Source organism: Ambystoma mexicanum, chromosome 5q (assembly GCF_040938575.1).
Source record: "Ambystoma mexicanum isolate Mex_15411 chromosome 5q, UKY_AmexF1_1, whole genome shotgun sequence".
NCBI classification, from domain to species: Eukaryota; Metazoa; Chordata; class Amphibia; order Caudata; family Ambystomatidae; genus Ambystoma; species Ambystoma mexicanum.
The window spans coordinates 526,535,220-526,554,114 of NC_090933.1; the positions used below are offsets into that span (position 1 = coordinate 526,535,220).

Genomic DNA, 18,895 nt, shown 5'->3' on the forward strand with positions numbered 1-18,895 from the left:
GAACCAAGACAACATTCTGACAGTTGGTGTGAGATCCACCCTGTGTTGGAACAAAGAGTGTCTGAGTATTCTAGCTGTCAAGAGTTCAGTTCTCAGGAACTGGAGGGATATACAGGTAAAGCCAGTTTTGGATTCTGTATGCACTCTAGAACTCTGGGTTCTGTCCCCAAGACAGAAGCACACTCTTCACTAAAGGTTAACACCTTAGTGGGTCAGCTCTGTATTGAAAAGTACAGTGGCTGTTATGATCTGTCTGCAGGGTATGGCAATATATCCCTGTCAGTCTGTTCTGAGGAGGAGACAGCAGTTTCGGCCTTTTCAGAACCCTACTTCAGTGTAAGATCTTCTGGATTGGTGGCTGCAACTGACACCTGTCAACTGAGCTTAGCCCCTGTTCTGAATGGGAAAATAGATCTCAGCAATACATGTCGGGATGACATGGCAGATTCAACCCCCACTTGGAAGGAACTGGGTCTGACTCAAGAGACTGGGTGTCAGGACCTTCATCAGGCCAACTTGTTCAGGAAGACAGCCAAGTGTCAAAATGAACCGGAGCTATTGGCCTTCCTCATGCATTATGTTGGAGTATGTGGGGACAAGATGCAATCTCTTATCACTACCCAAGCCCAAGTGAGGACTTTCCTGGGCCTCACCGGGAAATACAGGACTAAAGTGGCAGCCTATAGAAATATAGCTGTCACTCTGACTGCCCTCACCACTCATAGAGGACCTAAAGAGTTCTTATGGACTCCCGAGTGTGAGAAGGCCTTCACTGGCCTGACCGCATCCCTAGGTCAGGCCCCTGATTTAAGGGTACCTGATTGGAAGAGACCTTTCTTAGTGCAGACAGATGCCTATGACACTGGGTTAGTTGGAACACTTTCACAGCTTAATGACAAAGGTGTGGAACACCCTATATGTCTAGTCAGCTACCAGTTTAGGAGTGGAGAGATCAGTTGGCCCCAGGTGGAGAAGAATTGTTTCTCCATTATATGGTGCCTTAGGAAGTTGAGGTCCTACCTTGATGGGACTCACTACACTGTGCATGCTCCCCCTCAAACCTTGAAGTGGTTGATAGATGTTAAGGGAGAGAATCCAAAGTGGCTCAGGTGGTTCATGAGTCTTCAGGCCATGAACTTCACTATTGGGCATAGGCCAGATCCCAAATCTAGCAATGTTGATGGGCTGTCCAACAGGGTTAACCTGGAACAGGGGACCCATCAAGGGGTGGATTAGTTCCCCCTATCCCTTAGTCTGGAGGGGCGGGCGTGTGTTAGGAAAGATTCTCTTTACTGCACCTTTCCTTGCATCTTTATGCAACCTCCAAACTTTTAGCTTTTATTTTTCAATCTGACCTGCACTTTTTGCAGTAAAGTGAAGCCTTAAGCTTCACTGCACTAGCCTTTGCTCACATTTTATGGGGAAACTGATATGTCCTTAAGGCTATCAGTACTGGGAAACAGGGTTTCCCTTAGTCTTGTGACTATGTTGCATCTTGTGGTTACTTTTGTATCACATGTGGTAACTTTATATCATTGCACAAAGCAGCTTACACTGCAGTGCAATGGGGTTCATTTTTGTTTTGCCCTAGGCTAACACTCAAAGGATTTTTTGATTACTCTAGAGGTGCTTAAAAGATGGGCTGGTGGCAGCAGTGACTTTTCCCCACTTTTTGGGGAATTTCGTTTTAGCTTAACCGTGTTTACCGGGTTTGGCTACTTACTGTGGCTACTAGTCAAACAGGGGCCGTGCCACAAGGTTTTTCGCCCATTCTTTTTGCATCTTGTTGTTTAGCCTTCTTCCTGGCCTCAGAGACCAGAAAGATCATTATAAGGACTTCCAGTGCCCGGGAAAGCAGCTGCTTTTGGCGGGCTACTGGAGGGCTTTGTGTGTTTGCAGGCAGGATATGGGCTGGGACAGTCTGGATCCAATACACATCCTGGTTTCTGTGTGTCTGAGTGGTATGCATGAGTGTTCCTGCCAGTGGTCCTGATTGTACCACTGTGGGGTGTGTGTGTGGGCTAGTGCTGCCATTGGCTAGTGGGAGTTTTGACTCCTACCTGGCTTTTAGGATAAGAAGAGGGCCCCTGCATGCATTTCTGAGAGATCCTGGAAGAACCTGAAGGAGCCAAAAATCCGTCAAGCTGAGGAGACCCACAAAGAAACCCGAAACCTGTCTGAAGGATGCCTGGCAACCAACTTTTCGTCGGTGTACCGAGTTTCCACCTGAAACTTGGTACACATTCAGCTGCCATTACATTGACACCCTCTGCGAAATGTCGGCGTCCTAGCACCAAGGGGATCCGAGAAAGACCGGAAAGTCTAACCGCGTCTACTGAGTCCTGCTGCATCGCTGTGCGTGGGGTGCAAGGTCCGAAACCTACTTTTCTTACCCGCCTCCAGTCCCGAGAAGGGTGCTGCATTGTTTGTTTCTGCATTTCTTCATCAAGAGTCCTTGCACCAGCAAAAGATCCTAACCGGAGAATAACTCGAACCTGCAACCCGTGAAAATCGAGGACCGTGGATTTTGGTGGGAAAAGCAAGCCAGAACACCCTTCCTTTGTTCTGGAAAGACTTGGGAAGATTCGGAGTGAGGGGGGTAAGTTACTGAGCTTTTAACATACCTCTACACTCCCATTATAAGTCAATGGACTTATAATAACCTTTATTCTAACACTATTGGCTGTGCCATTACTTGCCTTGGCAAGACCTCTGACTGTTGGAGGTAATTTTGGGCACTTGTCTACATTGAACCCTGACTCTAAGAATCCATCACTGGACCCCAGAGACCCTACTTACCTTTATTCCTGCATCCTAAATTATGTGTAATTGTATCCTGAACAATAGGGCACAAGGCCCCAGGCAACTTAGGGTTGGACAATATTCTTTAGGGATCATCTCTGTGGACCTTTTTGTGTGTGATACTCACCTATTCATTCCCTTGAAGGCCTAGTAAATGATATTGCAATGTTGCTCTCCACTTATAGGGTGAGATTAGCAATGCTAAAGTAGGGTATCCAGTCATTGCATCGAATATAAAACATTGAATGCCAAAAAGCATTGAAAAAAATGCATCGAAAAAAAGCATCGAATGCATTTTTTTAAAGGTAAAGGTTTTTTTTTTTTAAAAAGTATAATGGGTGTTAAGGAGTAAAAAAAACTGGGGCAGAGGGGGGGAACGCCCCATTTAAAAAAATAATGCATTTGATGCTTTTTTTGTTGCTTTTTTTTAGATGCTAAGGCATTCGAAGATTTGGCATTTGATGCAATCAGTATAAACCGTAAAGTAGAAGATGCTGTGCATGACATTTGTCTACTCAAAATACTTAGACGGAAAGTTTATATTTGCGTTTCACAATGTGCAATGGGACTGTTGCAAGGCACTTGCGTGACATATGTACAAAGAAGAGGAAGCATTGGACGAGGCTACACATCCAAGCAGCCTGCTCACTGACAGTCTGTATCCAATATTTGGCCAACAGTTGGGTTACTTAGTGTGGGTGATGCTTTTGGTCAGGCATTATAAGCAACAGAAATTCTGGCGCATGAACGTTATTCATATTACAACAAATATAAAGCAAGTGGATGTAGGTAAGCCTGGTAACCTTTCGTAGAGCCAAGAGAGGAAGTGTCTACGTTGATATCTAAATGTGTTCTGGGGGCAGACGTTAGAGTCATATGGTAAAAGCGTGGTAGAGTCAAGTATCTGAGTCATGGGTGAGGAGGGATCATTATTTGGTTAATGTGTCCAGGCTTATCTTGGTTAGATTCTTCTGTTCATGGAGTCACTTTTTCATATTAGATTTTAACCTCTTGCGGGTGGATTCTGTTGTTAGGGTTTTTAGTTTTTTTAGGTCATGCTTGCATAGTAGGGTAATGCAAATGAGTTATACCAGAATATCAAGATTAGTTCGTTATTTTAAGAGAAAACAAATGTCGGGTAATTGTTGTGGCTTGTACCTTATTCAATCTTTTTGAATGGGTGAGAATTGTCTGTGTACGCTGCTAAAAATCTTCTGAGCGGAACACAGAAGCAAGCTGGGCAAGCGCACTTGCGCACAGCTTAAGGGAACATTGCTGGCCATTCTAATCACTGTGCCCATTTCCACCCATTACTTGCCCCTCCCCACCCAAAACACATCCTCATGGAATTGTGTTGCTCTATCAAGCAGTAACATCACACGTTGGCCTGCCAGTGCTATTTTTAAGTGGTCTGCTGACTGTTAATGACTTAACTGCAGCTGTAAATGCAATACTGGTGTAATAAAAATGTCTTAACCCCTTGATGTATATCTGTTCCTTGCACTGACGTGTGAAAACACACTTTGGAATAGCCAACAGGCTTGGCTTGGGTATAGGTATTGTATAGGCAGTTGCCACAGTCACTGTTATCATATGCCCAGGTAATCACACCAGTTTCCAGCTGTTACAATCTCATTTAATACCATTGTGGCAGTGCCCGATACAATGTGTACTTTTTCTTATTTAAACCTTTTTTACTTACCTTTGCAATTCTGGTGTGAACGGCTATGGAGAAAGCATTTGACCAGAATAAGGATAAACACTTGTATCATTCAGAAAGTCAAGGGCTATGAATGACTTGTTTTTTTTTCCTATTGTTCCTCTCCCCTCCTTGAGCGCTTTGAAACACTCTACTCTGTATAGGTGCTATACAAGTAATAAATAACATAAATAAATAGATAACTAAATAAATAATAGATATGGAGCAACTTTTTCCGCTTGAAGTCTTTCTTCCACGTTAGGTTTTATTTGCCCCGATTGTCGGTCCGCTTCGGCAGTGCTTCCAAAATAGAACACATGGGATTTATAGTCGTGGCAGTGCAGTGCAACTAGACTGGCTGCAGCATTGCCGGTGTGAAATGCACTGGGACTTCCTGCCTGTGGAAGGAGATACGTTAGAAAAGGGCTATAGCCTATATGTGCTCCTATAAAGACCTCAGGGCAGTCAACTTTGAACTGAAAGTGATGTGCTGAGCAATGGGGAAACGAAACTAGGCGTGATGTCTCGAAGGACGGGGAATTAGCTCAGATGGTAGAGCGCTCGCTTAGCATGCGAGAGGTAGCGGGATCGATGCCCGCATTCTCCAGCAAGACACTTTTCTTCCATTTGACTATTTTATTCAAAACTCTTAAATCCTCGCAAATGAGGCATGCGCTGCTGGCTTCAGGGTGTTTACTATCATCCCAAAAGTCTTCCGTCCATTTTCTACTATGCCAAAACGTTACACATTTCTGCACCAAGGCTGGCAGCTGGCGTGAAACTATGCAACAGAGAGAAATAAAATGAGAAGCAAGCACCTTTTCAATTGGGCTCTCGGGTCTATGGCACTGGTGTGCAGCCTCTTGATCACAAGCGCAGGTCCAGCGTGAAAGGGCGTGGGAGTGGAGTCACTCTGCTATTAATACCTGGTTGGCCAATCCTCATTGCAATGGATGGCCATCTGCAGCTTTACTTGTAGCTCCACTGAAGGTATTTTGTTTTGGGCAAAGGGGTGAGATTGTGATTTCCCCTGCGGCAGATGAAGAGAAAGGGCTTTATGCACTACAGGTCCCTGGACAGCCAAGCAAGTGTGAGCCGGAGACTGTGCTTCAGCTCTGAAGCAGTGTATCGAGAGCCTTCGAGGAGGAAGGGAATTAGCTCAGATGGTAGAGCGCTCGCTTAGCATGCGAGAGGTAGCGGGATCGATGACCGCATTCTCCAGGAATACTGTTTTTGTTTTATTTTTAAAAGTACACCTTAAATTGCAGAAAGTCTGCTGAGAATTAAAACAAGATAGAATTGCAAGAGTGTACGCCTGTACGGGATCATTTTTAATAGCCTTGAGGCATGCACATTGCAGTATAACAGTAATTTATTGGCATGATTACACATAGTATTGCCAAAGCTCCATTATACATATATTTCACGTTACAGGCATATAGTATTGTATGCGCACTGTGCGTGCATTGAATTGTGAACGAACCCATGGTACAAATAGCAAACCTTTTATGGGAAAAAGTAAGTTTCTTCGAAAAACTGTTAGTATGACACGTATTCACGCCTCCGAGTGGTGCCAATACGTGAAAATATAGAAATATTTTAAAAGGGGTAAACAATTTCTCACACGGAATTTAAATGATATAACATACGAGTTCGAGGCGCTTTATAAATTGCAAAAAAATAAATAGAATTACATTTTTTTAAAGAATAAAACGAAACTTTGGACAATGCGGGCATCGATTCCGCTACTTCTCACATGCTAAGCGAGCGCTCTACTATCTAACTAATTCCCCGTCGTGTCCACTACGGTGGTGTTGAAAGAGTCCAAGTGTTCTTTCATTACTTAAGTCTCTGAATTTGTAACACCCACAGTAACACCCACAGGTGAGCAACTGTACCTGTACAGATACACATCCAACAAAGAGAAACGTACTCCCTTTTATTGCAGAACTATTGGAAACCACCATAAGCTAGAACCCTATTGGGCAGAATTCTAGTCTCTGTCTGACGTTAATATAGTGTCACAGCAACTCTTCCCTCAAAGCATATGGATATTCACTGTAATTCCCTAAACGTTTGCATAAACGGAGGCATCCGGCTCTCATGCTAGTAAAGCGTAATACTGTGCAGCTTTTAAAAATAACATATATATGGGTCGTTGGCTGAAGCAGCCTCAACAAGTATCGCGAGAAAACAAAGCTTTGGTGGCAAAATGACACTTTTTTTTATTGATAACGTAGATCTGCTATTGAAAGTGTTATTCAGGTTGAGACAAAAGCTTATGATAAAAAATATTTTACCGCTTGTGTGAAGTGTCTCTGATTGCATCCGTTGCATACGGAGTGTCAGTGAGCCCCCCCTGCTGCCTACAAAGGCCACACACACACACTTATAGTTGGGTCGTGCTCCCCGGTCGCTCTGAGGCATCCAGGAACGCCCACTTTATTTATACCGCACGCGGCGGAGTGCAACGTCTGCCGTGTGCATGTTCCCTTAAAGGGGAAGCACCACACTCCTCCTTTTTTTTCATAACACATGAAGGACAGAGGTTAACGACACACACAATATAAGAACACACTGCACACAAAGGAACCGACCATTTTAATCACAGCCACCCCAGTCACATGCGTCAATTCCAGTCCAGGGGGTGGTCCCACCAGTTCAGGTGTCCAGTACATAGTCACTCAGGTGGTGAGGACTCCCCCTCCTAACCCTCGAGGGATAGCTTGTAAGTGATTTGAATCCGGCACTCACCCAAGTCAATGCCTAGCGTGTAATGCACAACTGAAATCCTTATTTATTTGTGTCTAAAAGTTATTTTATTCTGAACCAGGAATCAGGCTGGTTTGCAAAGTTAAAATATTTATTTATGTATTTGCAAATTTATCACAATGTGTTTAATAGGTACATATGTACATATGTATATATATGAAATTGTACCTGAATTTTTAAAGATTTTAAAACGCAACATTTTTCTTTACGTTTTTGATCTGATGAAATGTCTGATGTAATGTTTATAATATTGTTGTTGTTGAATATGTGTTACATTGAAAGGTTGATTTATCAACCAAACAATTCATTAAAAAAAATATTAATAGGCACACAGTAATCACCAATGGGGTGATGTAACACTGAACAATCTCTTTAATAAACCAGGAGTAATAGTGAGCAAAACAATTCAGCACAGAAATGATACTTTTGTGTGTATTCAGATTGAATAGCATTGTGGTTACTAGTTCCCCCTGAACACCCCTCAACCCCACAATAGGCAATGGAAAGAGATAGGAGGAGAGAGAACAGGTTTCAGGAATGGCAGAATTCAAACAAAATATCAATCCCAATTTCCCCCCAGCAACACAAGAGAAAAACGGAATTGATTGGCAAGCGGTCAGAATGGTTTTAAAGTTATCTTAAGAACGGATTGGGTAAAAACACTAAATATGGTATAAATTGCTGAAATTGTTTGAATTCATATGGGAGCCACTTTGATAGTTGCACACAAACACTAGCAATGATGTGATACTAAGAAACAATGTGAAATCTTAAAATTAAGGTTGGAAGCAATAAAAAGCTGTTTTACACGCGTCAGAATTTCCCTAAAACGAAATTTGCGTGATTACGGGAGAACTATTTGGATTTGGGATGTGGTTTTAGATGCGAATTAAAGCTGTGGAAGTTAGCTACAAACAGAAGTTGACATTTCATTTCTAGCCTAAAAACTGAGGATGTTATGGACGTTTTAGTGGAGGTCGTTTTTTCGAGATAGGTGCAAGAATAGAAAACAGGAATGCTCTTTTAAAAGGACAAATGGATTCCTTACACTAAGGGATGACTATGAAGAAACAAATACCACACAGAAGTACAGCCACTTGATCAGGGCGACTGCCTGCTGAGGAGCTTGTCTTCTTCAGATGAAAAATATCAGCGCAAAGGTAGTTTTAACAATACTAGCACAGGAGGAAGATAGACGGGATAAGATAGAGAGTTCAGGCAATTCAAAAGTACTCCTAACAATGCAGGTTCTGAAGACAAGATAGGATGGACTTAAGATAGGGATTGACTATGGACAGTACAGATGCTAGTGACACAGTTCTATCTATAGATACTCGCTAAACGCTAAATATGTTTTTACACGGAACCGTCAGGATTCTGGTCCATCAAGATTTCTGGTCAGGGATTCTGGTTCTGGTACAGACTGCTGGGCACCTGGGATTGGACTGGTTCTGTTCACAGCACAGCACAGGACTGGATCGGGTCTCTTGGTTCTGGTCACAGCACGGCACTGAACTGGATTGGATCTTTTAGTTCTGATGATAATTATGTTCAGCAGGCAAGCAGTACAGCACCGCCTGGCTGTCTCTGGGTTCCCCTTAGATTTCTGGGGTTGATTCTGGTTCTGGAGCTTTAAGGCCTAGCTGAAAATGGTTCAGATATGCAATGGGCCTTTCTGCTTTGCCAAGTTTCTGGAGTCTGGAGCAAGTAAGATGGATGGTTCTGTGACAGGGTGCTTTGCCAGCATTCGGATAGTGGGTGAATCTGTCTGTCATCTTGAGTGCTGAGCTGTCTCTATTTATGCTTATGATAAAGTAGTGTGTGTGCTGGATTATCCTAAACTCGCCCCTTTAACAGGGATTGGTCAAGGTCTCCTTTCTGCCGTGATAGGAAGAGAAAAACATGGTTTGGGTTTATGAGGCCTAGAGTCCACCCCTAGCCTCTTGAACACAAAATCTATTTTTGGTACAATACATATTTACAAATGTGCAACCTCTATACCAATCATATATACAGATTACATATTTTGTGTAGTAGATACTGCTCCAAGCCCTGTTGCTGTGGGATTTTGTGTCTGCTTTTGATGGAATCTTGCCCTTTTCATCCAGAGCACAATGTCTGATTTAGGAGCACATTTCTACAAATGTGCGCATTGAACATAGGAATACGTGTATAAAGTTTCATACTTCTATCAGAAATACATTTTGTGTAATATCACTTTTTCCGCCGTTTCTTCCCCGAACATGTCACAGAGTTCTGGTGCCTTTTCACCTGTGCATCCAAAATTTACATTAACAATGCTGTTATTTATATATTTTTCACACTTTTACATAGTAAGTTATATGTCTTTTTAAAATGTGTCTTTTGTGCTTGTTAAGCAACAAATGGTAGCTTAGCTCCACCCTTTTGGCCTTTCCCTGGGACCCAGGAGCATCTCCTCCCTGTTTCTCCTGGGCAGAGGCATTTGTATGGCTCTTCACACTTCGCATTTCCTTTGGCCAGAGGATGTCCATTGTCTTCTTCCCCTGGCAGACCAAATTCTTCCCCCACCCTATAATCATCACATATGTGTGATTTCCTGCTGGAGAGGACTGGAGAGAGAGAGACCCTGCCTCTGTGATGAAAGCTGTTATTCCAGTTTGGGGGGCTTTTAGCCAGGCTTAAATGTAAGGTTAATTCTGTTGCATTTTTTTCTTGGTTTAAAATAAACTTGTGATTTCAAACTAGCAGCTAGAACACTTATTCCAGATTATAAACCATGGGCTCAAACAATTAAAACATAGATTACTCTCAGTAACAGGCCACTTAGATTTCAAATATTAGTTTCAGTTTATACAAGTTTGCAGTTTTAATGCAGGCTTCTGACAGCTGTCATTCAGGTGGCCGAGGGTACTGCACCCAAATTTTGACAGATTCCACAGGCAGGCAACTTTTGCTGCAGGATGTTTCTTTAATACTTTCAGCTTTTCAGTACATGGTGAATTCACAATGATTTCTTGAACTAAGTGAATTGTAGCACCCAGCAAGAATTCTGGATGTTTGAGGATGTTTTGTGCCGGCATTCTGTAGTTTCAGCAACAAAGAAAACAGATTTAAAGCAAGATTTTTGGATTTCCTTTAGCAGAGCACTGCTTTTTCCTCTGTACTCCATTTTCACTTGTTGTGGAGCCCAGTGACACATTTCAGAAGTGAGATCACTGTTCCACCACTGACAACATGCATGGCAGATTGGGCAGCCATCTTTTTCTGTTACAAAGCGCGTGTTCAGATGTTTTGACGCGCCCAAGGGTTTTGCGGCCAATTTGCTGTTTCTGGCACCATCAGAACACAGTGATGCAGCATGGCAGAGCAAATAGCTGGTTGAATCATCCCACAGAGCCCCCCATACGACTTGAGGTTGACCACCCATCAAGGGGAAGCCGGGAGATTGGGATGTTCATTCTTTCTTTTTGGTCCAAGTGGAAAAATTCATCTGCTTCTCCCATCAGTGCTGGATCGACAGGGTCTCCTCGCCGGTTCTGGATGGGAGTGTGGAAAGATACTCCAGACCCCTTGGGTATTTCCTCCCGGTCCCCGACTGGTCCTCCTTGGTGCTTAGAATCCTGGGTTTCAGTGCTATAAGACAGAACAGAGCATGTTTATGGACATTTCCCCACTACTATTCATGTAGTGGGGCAGATGCATACATTTGACATACAATGACAATATTCCCCGCCTGTAATTCCTATGATTTTAACAGGTGGAATGGTTTTAACCGTAGGAATTTTCTAGGGATCCGGAACGTCCCCCTCCGGGTTTCCGGTTGGCTCCTCTATTTGCCGCAGAGTATGCCTGGGATGGCAACTCTTAAGCTGGTTTATGTGGACCCACTTGTCTTCCCCCTCTGCCAAACTGCCCTTGGGGATCCGGATTTTGTAGGCGACTGGTGAGATTCTGTCTACAATTTCAAAAGGACCCCGCCAGATAGGGAGAAATGTGCGCTGTTTGCTTTGGTTCCTTTGGAAATTGTACAAGTAGACCCGGTCTCCTACTTGGTATTCTTTTTTAGTTGTCTTAAGGTCATAGTGGGTCTTCATACTGTCTGCAGATCTTTCTAGATTCCGCAAAGCATAGGCAAAAGCATGTTGAAGGTGTTTTCTCAGATTCTCAACATACTCATGAGTTGTGGAGGCATTTATCAGGGTCTGCTCTTGGGTTCTGTAGAGCAGATGCTGGGAAAGCACCATCCTTCGTCCTGTCATCAGCTCAAACTGAGACAGTTTTGTTGCAGAAGAAGGGGTTGATATGATGGCCATCAGGACAAGAGGTAATCGGATGTACCAACTTGGCCCAGAATCTGACACAACCTTTTTTAATATGCTCACAATAGTCTTGTTGTATCTCCCACATCCACCACTAGAGGCTGGCTGGTAGGAAATGTGTAATTTCCTTTTGACCCCAAGTATCTCCCACATATTTGTCATCACTTCACTAGTGAAGAGGCTACCTCGGTCTGACTCAATCCTTTGGGGTAGTCCAAAACACGAGAAGATGTGATTGAACATCAGGGCAGCTGCTGTTTCTGCCTTGCAGTTTGGGGCCGGGAGACATTCCACCCATTTAGTGAACAAGCATGTTACGGTCAACATGTACTTGTTCCCCCTAGAGGAGCAAATCACGGGCCCAATAAAATCGACTTGTAAATCTGACCAAGGCAGTGTCATCCACTCTTTTGGAGGGGAGCACGGTGTGTGAGGGTTGTTGGCTGAAATTGTGCACACACAAGACACCCCTTCAAGTATCGGTCGAGGTCCTGCCCCATGTGTGGCCAGTATACAACCTCTCCCAAGATTTCTAGTGTCGTATGAAACCCCTGATGACCGGCTGTGGCAGCATCATGGCCGTGACTTAGCATCAGGCTTCGGAATGGGGCAGGGACCACCCACTGGTCATGACCAGCTATGGATCTCCTCATCAACAAACCATCTTGGATTCGGAACATTTTTGCACATTTCATCAACACTCTGAGGTCCTCTTTCCCTATATAATCGGTATCCGTCAGGGGAAAGTTCTTAGGGTCCTCAATGTGTTGATAAAACATACCAATTATTGGATCCCCTTTTTGAGCCGTAATCAAATCAGCATCTGGGGTCTCCTTACTCCATTGTGCAGTTGAGAGTTCATTGTGAGCATTTGTCTGGGACCTAGTGATAGCAGTGACCTGGATTTCCCCCAACAGGGACTCAATCTCAAGTAGATCCCCTTGGATGGCTCCGGTTTTGGCAAGTGATCAACTAGGTCATTTCCAGTATTGTCTGGTCCCTCTACTATAGAATGACCCTTGATCTTTTTCCAGTAGATGGTCATCCCATTCGAGGTGACCAGATCATCAATATTTTGTATTAATTTCCCATGTTTCAATGGTTTGTTATTAGCACATAACATGCCTCTGGTTTTCCAATTAACCAGGTGCTCCACGAACCCGTTTCCGTACATAATCTGAGTCTGTGATTATGACCAGTTCGTGGAGTTGGTTTTGGACAGCAGTGAGCACGGCTTGATGCACATCCATCAACTCTGCCACTTGACTACTTCGGGGACCGATTTTGTACCCAGCGGAGGGTTCTGGGGCATCATTCACCCATGCATTCCCTACGCCGGCCACAAGTTATTTTTCCCCGTTGTTGTCAACATGGTAGGAGCACCCATCCACATAGACAGTGGGCATTCCCTCACACTGGTCTTCTTCATATACTTTGTGTGGGGAATTAAGGTATGCCTCCATGTTCTCCTTGATTTTAAGACTTTCGTCCTCGAGACAGTTTTCTCTGGCACAATCATGCAAGTCAGCCAGACCTTGCGCGAGGGGACTCTTATTGTTTTGGCCATATCTGACCTCCACAGGAAAGCCTTGCATTGACAGAATCCACAAAGTAATTTTGGAATTACTCACATTTCCGGCCCGGATTCTGTCACTTTGAAGATATTGCAAAGGTTGGTGTGGAGTCTCCATTATGATTTGTTCCCCTGGATAAACGGGCGGTAATTCTTCAATGCCCACATCGTTGCCAGGAGTGCCTTCTCACAATCGTTGAATCTTTCCTCCACAGAGGATAAAGTCTTACTCGCATAGGAGATTACTTTATTGACCATGTCATGCTTTTGATATAATACTGCAGTCAAGCATGTATTTGAGAACCCTGTCAACAAGAAGAACTCCTTGTTTTTGACAGGGTAAGCTAGGCAAGGCGCTTGTGAGAGGCTTCTTTTGAATTGTCTTACTTCCTCGGCTTGTTCTGGACCCCACTCCCACTTGATACACCCGCCCTTCAAAAGATGGATCAAGGGTCTTGTGATCTCTGCGTAGTCCTCAATGAACTTTCTGCTGTAATTAGTTAGTCCAAGGAGGCTCCTTAGTTCCCGCAGAGTTGTGGGGTCTTTTAATTTCTGGAGTGCTTCCACTTTCTTTTCCTGGGGACAGAGACCCTGAGGAGTTATCTAATGCCCCAAGAAATTGACACGGGTTCTGCACTTCTGTGCCTTTTGAAAGGAGAGTTTTGCTCCGGCAGCCCTCAACTGTATCAGGACATAACGGATCTCCGCTATGTGTTCCGCCACAGTTGAGCTTTTGACTAGAACATCGTCTACATAGGCCAGGTTACCCCTTTCACCTAGGTCGGGCATGGCCTTGTGTAGAAAGATGTTAAATTCATTGCCGGAGTTGATGTATCCGAAGGGAGTCCGGGTCCACGTGTACTGCTGCCCCCCGAAGGTAAAAGCCAGCTTGTATTGGTCCTCCGTACTGACAGGTACGGTCCAGTACCCATTGGTCAGGTCAATTGCAGTGAATACCTGTGACCCCTGGATCTGTGCCAGCCATTGGTCAATGTAGGGAAGAGGCCATCGGGAAGTGTGGACCCGTTTGTTGAGCTCCCTTAGGTCAGCACAGAGTCTCCACTGGCCGTTTGGTTTCAAAATCCCCAGCACCGGATTATTGAAGGTGCTGTGGACTGGACGAATTATCCCACGGGACTCAAGGTTCGTAATTATTTCAGTAAGGACTCCATTGATGCGAGAGGCAAGAAATATTGCCTCACAAACACTGAATTCATGCCAGGGTCCGTGGGAATTGTTGCTGTGTGGATGTCGGTGCGACCACAGTCATATGTGTCCACCACAAAGAGATCTTGGAAATATAAGAAAACTTGTTTCAATTGTTGCTTTTGCGCCAGAGTCTCTCTCACAGGCATCAGCTAGGTTGACTCTCTCTTCAACCATCTGCCTGAAGCCTGGAAAGACTTCCGGTTTGGCTATCTCAGCGGCCTCCTCCAGCTGGGTGGAGAAGTCCCTGGTCAAAGTGCTGATTTAGGCTGATGGCTTCAGGTGGGGAAGGCAGTCCTCGTGGACTTGAAAGATCACCTCATCCCTCCTGAAGTCACAGGTCACATCTTCCTTACCATAAGGGCAGGAAGAGTACACCAGGAAATTCCGCCCATGCCGGGTGAAGATCCTGTCTGGTGTTGTGTCATCGTCACTATCACTGTCAACACAGTCCTTGGGGATTGGTCCTAACAGTTCATTACCCAAATCTATGGAAAAATGTTGGTCATCAACCGCTATTCCAATAATGGTGCCTGCGGCCAGAGTAATACTCTTTAGGTCGCTGTTATCCACCTCTATTGGAATGGTGTCGTGTTCTATGTTGACTAGTGGTGTTGGGTTTACCTCCAACCCTTGCTGTTGGAAGTGAGCATTGAGATGGACATAGGCGTCAGGGTTTTTCAGTTTCAGTTCTCTTTTAATTTTGACTTCCAGTGAGAATTGTCGGGTCCGTTCTGGGATGGTGACTTCCTCTCCTATCTGAATTTCAACTGCATATGGCAGCAGTTGTGCTGACCGAAATGCTTTCTCTGGGTCATCAAAGTCCATGGGATTACCCGCTAATCGGGACCAAGCTTTGAAGTTTATTAGGTCCAAATTAATGGCAAAGCGATTGAGAATGTCACTGCCTAAGTAAAATGCGGCAGGGACATCTCGTACGACCCAACAATTATGGACTATGCTCTTGTTGCCTATGGGAATTTTGAGCATACACCTGCTAGGCAGGAGATGTTTGGAATTGGGTGTTTCCAGGTCCATTTCCCATTTGTCTACCAGTTTAAATGTGGGAATGGCTGGATCTTTTGGAAGTTTGCGGAACATGGCCTTGCTGATGAAGCTCTTACCGTTGTTCACACATACTCGGGCGAGAACAGAGTCTTTCCCCTTATTTAACTGAATAGGGATGAACAACTGCTCCCCAATTTTATGAATATCAGCCAAGCTGATTTCTCATGTTTTTGGACTATAGGAATGGAATTTTCTGATTGTGAATTTGTATAGAATTTCATAGTGTTTCCTTCCAGTGTGGAATGCCACCTTAGACTGGAAGGAAGGTTGATTTTCAGAAAAAGAGAGGACTCCACATCACCTGTTTGTTGCCCTACTGAAATTACTGTCATGTCTGGGATTTGATTCTTCTGGAAATGAAATTCAATTTGGTCATGTTTTTGTTCAACCATGTGGCATGGGCCGTTTAAACTAAAATGGTTGACACTCTGTTTCAATTTTATTGGTCAGCTACTCTGGGTCCAGAGGACCTTGTTTACACAATCTATGAGGGGAGACAATCTACGCAGGATGTCATTCCCTAGTAAACAAGGTGTGCCCTCTGGAGTCACAACTATGACCGGGTGCTTCACCTTGTGTCGCCCAATTTCATGTCCAAATCCGCAGTCCCCTCGACGGGAATTTCCTTCCCGTCGAAGTTCTGAAGTTGTCCAGGAAGAGGGGTGAGAGGAATTTGGTATTTCTCCCCTTCCCAAATTTAGTTGATCAAAGGCCCTTTTTGACAGAAGGGTAGCTTGGGATCCAGTGTCCACCAGTGCCAAATTGTACATTGCCCCTGTATTTGGACCGGAGCATAAAATCTTCCCTCCTTTTCCTCAAGGCGGCAAAGATAATGCACATTTTTGGCCAACTGGTGGGTTAGTTTCTTGGTTTTGAAAACTCACAGAGAGGTGATTTGGGCTGGATTTTGTTTGGGCTCTTAGGAATATGTAAGAAAAAGGTGACAGCTAGATATGGGGAGAAGTTTTGGGTTCCCCTGGTGCTGATTCTGGGCTGCCCCCCCCCCTTTTTGGAGGCAGTCACCAGGATGGGTTTGAACCAGGGGATTTTCGTGCTGATCATTCTGGGTACTGATGATGGGCGGTTTTAACTCGGTCCCGGTTGCCAGTTATAGGGTCGAAAACAAAAGGATGGAACGCCTTTTGATCGACAGTCAAAGGACCAAAAAAAAGGGTAGAATTTATTTTTTTACATTTTTTTTCATCTATCCAGTCTGGATTTGGATCCTTTGGGACCCATTTTTCTTTGGAAGGAGTTCCCCCATCCCTGAAGGAGAAGATCCTTTTCCCAGAATCCTCTGAGGACCCCCCTCCTTCAAACTGGAATATTTGCACCTCCTCCTGAAAATGGGTCTTTTTAGGTTCTTTATTTCTCCTACCCCCCTCTGTTCCTTGGGTTGCAGACTTTCGGGGGCAGTAGAGTTTGGTTCCGGTTCCTGGGTTTCCAGGGGCTTTTCACAAGTGGGGAAGGAAGCTTCCTGTAGGGCTTTACACCCCCGTTCCCCTTGTGCCTCCTCCCTGGGAACCAGTGGGTGGTTGGGGTTCTTCCCCCGTCATTGTTCTGGAGCACCAGACCCTAGATTTGAGTAATTCTGAGCCGCCATGCTCATCTGACGGTTCTGTTGAGCCATCAGCATGCGACCCAGATCCTGTGCCATGTTCTGGACCTGGTGCTCTAGTTGGGACACCCGCTCTGGCTAGTGCAGGGTCCTCATGTCTCCCCTGGGTTGATCCCGGGAAGGGTAACTATCCCATCTCGCAAAATACCCCTGGTTCGGAAAGTTTGGGTACCCATCCACCCTTGGCCTCCCCTCTCCCGGATTGTGCTGTCTGGGCTCAGGAAAGTGGGGAAAGAAGGATGGGTTGTTTTGGGGGTTGAAGTTTGGTGGGTACCTGGGAAAGAAATTTGGTCCGGCATTTTGGGGATTACTGCCCTCCTGGGAAAAATGAGGAGGGAAGTTCCCTGGGTTTCCTGTTGTCAGGTTGGATCCCCCCCCCTTGGGCTGGAGGAGTCCACACATAGGCCGGGTTGGGTCTATTTCCATTGTAGCGTGGGCTGATGTAGTCAGGGGAGTTAGGGGTCCCACTTGTCCACAGTTTCATACTTCTATCAGAAATACATTTTGTGTAATATCACTTTTTCTGCCGTTTCTTCCCCGAACATGTCACAGAGTTCTGGCGCCTTTTCACCTGTGCATCCAAAATGTACATTAACAATGCTGTTATTTATATATTTTGCACACTTTTACATAGTAAGTTATCCGTCTTTTTAAAATATGTCTTTTGTCCTTGTTAAGCAACAAACAACAAATGGTAGTTTAGCTCCACCCCTTTGGCCTTTCCCTGGGACCCAGGAGCATCTCCTCCCTGTTTCTCCTGAGCAGAGGCATTTTCTATGGCTCTTTACACTTCGCATTTCCTTTAGCCGGAGGATTTCCATTGTCTTCTTCCCCTGGCAGACCAAATTCTTCCCCCACCCTATAATCATCACATAGGTGTGATTTCCTGCCGGAGAGGACTGGAGAGAGAGAGAGACCCTGCCTCTGTGATGAAAGCTGTTATTCCAGTTTGGGGGGCTTTTAGCCAGGCTTAAATTTAAGGTTAATTCTGTTGAATTTTTTTTTCTTGGTTTAAAATAAACTTGTGATTTCAAACTAGCAGCTAGAACATTTAATTCCAGATTCTAAACCATGGGCTCAAACAATTACAACATAGATTACTCTCAGTAACAGGCCATTTAGATTTCAAACATTAGATTCAGTTTATACAAGTTTGCAGTTCTAATGCAGGCTTCTGACAGCTGTTATTCAGGCGGCCGAGGGTACTGCGCCCAAATTTTGACAGATTCCACAGGCAGGCAACTTTTGCGGCAGGATGTTTCTTTAATACTTTCAGCTTTTCAGGACATGGTGAATTCACAATGATTTCTTGAACTAAGTGAATTGTAGCACCCAGCAAGAATTCTGTATGTTTGAGGATGTTTTGTGCCGGCATTCTGTAGTTTCAGCAACAAAGAAAACAGATTTAAAGCAAGATTTTTGGATTTCCTTTAGCAGAGCACTGCTTTTTCCTCTGTACTCCATTTTCACTTGTTGTGGAGCCCAGTGACACATTTCAGAAGTGAGATCACTGTTCGACCACTGACAACATGCATGGCAGATTGGGCAGCCATCTTTTTGTGTTACAAAGCGCGTTTTCAGATGTTTTGACGCGCCCAAGGGTTTTGTGGCCAATTTGCTGTTTCTGGCACCATCAGAACACAGTGATGCAGCATGGCAGAGCAAATAGCTGGTTGAATCATCCCACAGAGCCCCCCATACGACTTGAGGTTGACCACCCATCAAGGGGAAGTCGGGAGATTGGGATGTTCATTCTTTCTTTTTGGTCCAAGTGGAAAAATATATCTGCTTCTCCCATCAGTGCTGGATCGACAGGGTCTCCTCGCCGGTTCTGGATGGGAGTGTGGAGAGATACT

The 18,895-nt window shown here is 44.6% G+C and overlaps 1 non-coding gene across 1 annotated transcript; it reads left to right on the top strand.

Annotated features, from left to right (window-relative positions):
* The first annotated feature begins 5,035 nt into the window (after positions 1 to 5,035).
* Positions 5,036 to 5,108, top strand: TRNAA-AGC (transfer RNA alanine (anticodon AGC)). The gene has a single exon. It is a non-coding gene; the product is annotated as a tRNA-Ala (tRNA).
* The last annotated feature ends 13,787 nt before the right edge of the window (positions 5,109 to 18,895 follow it).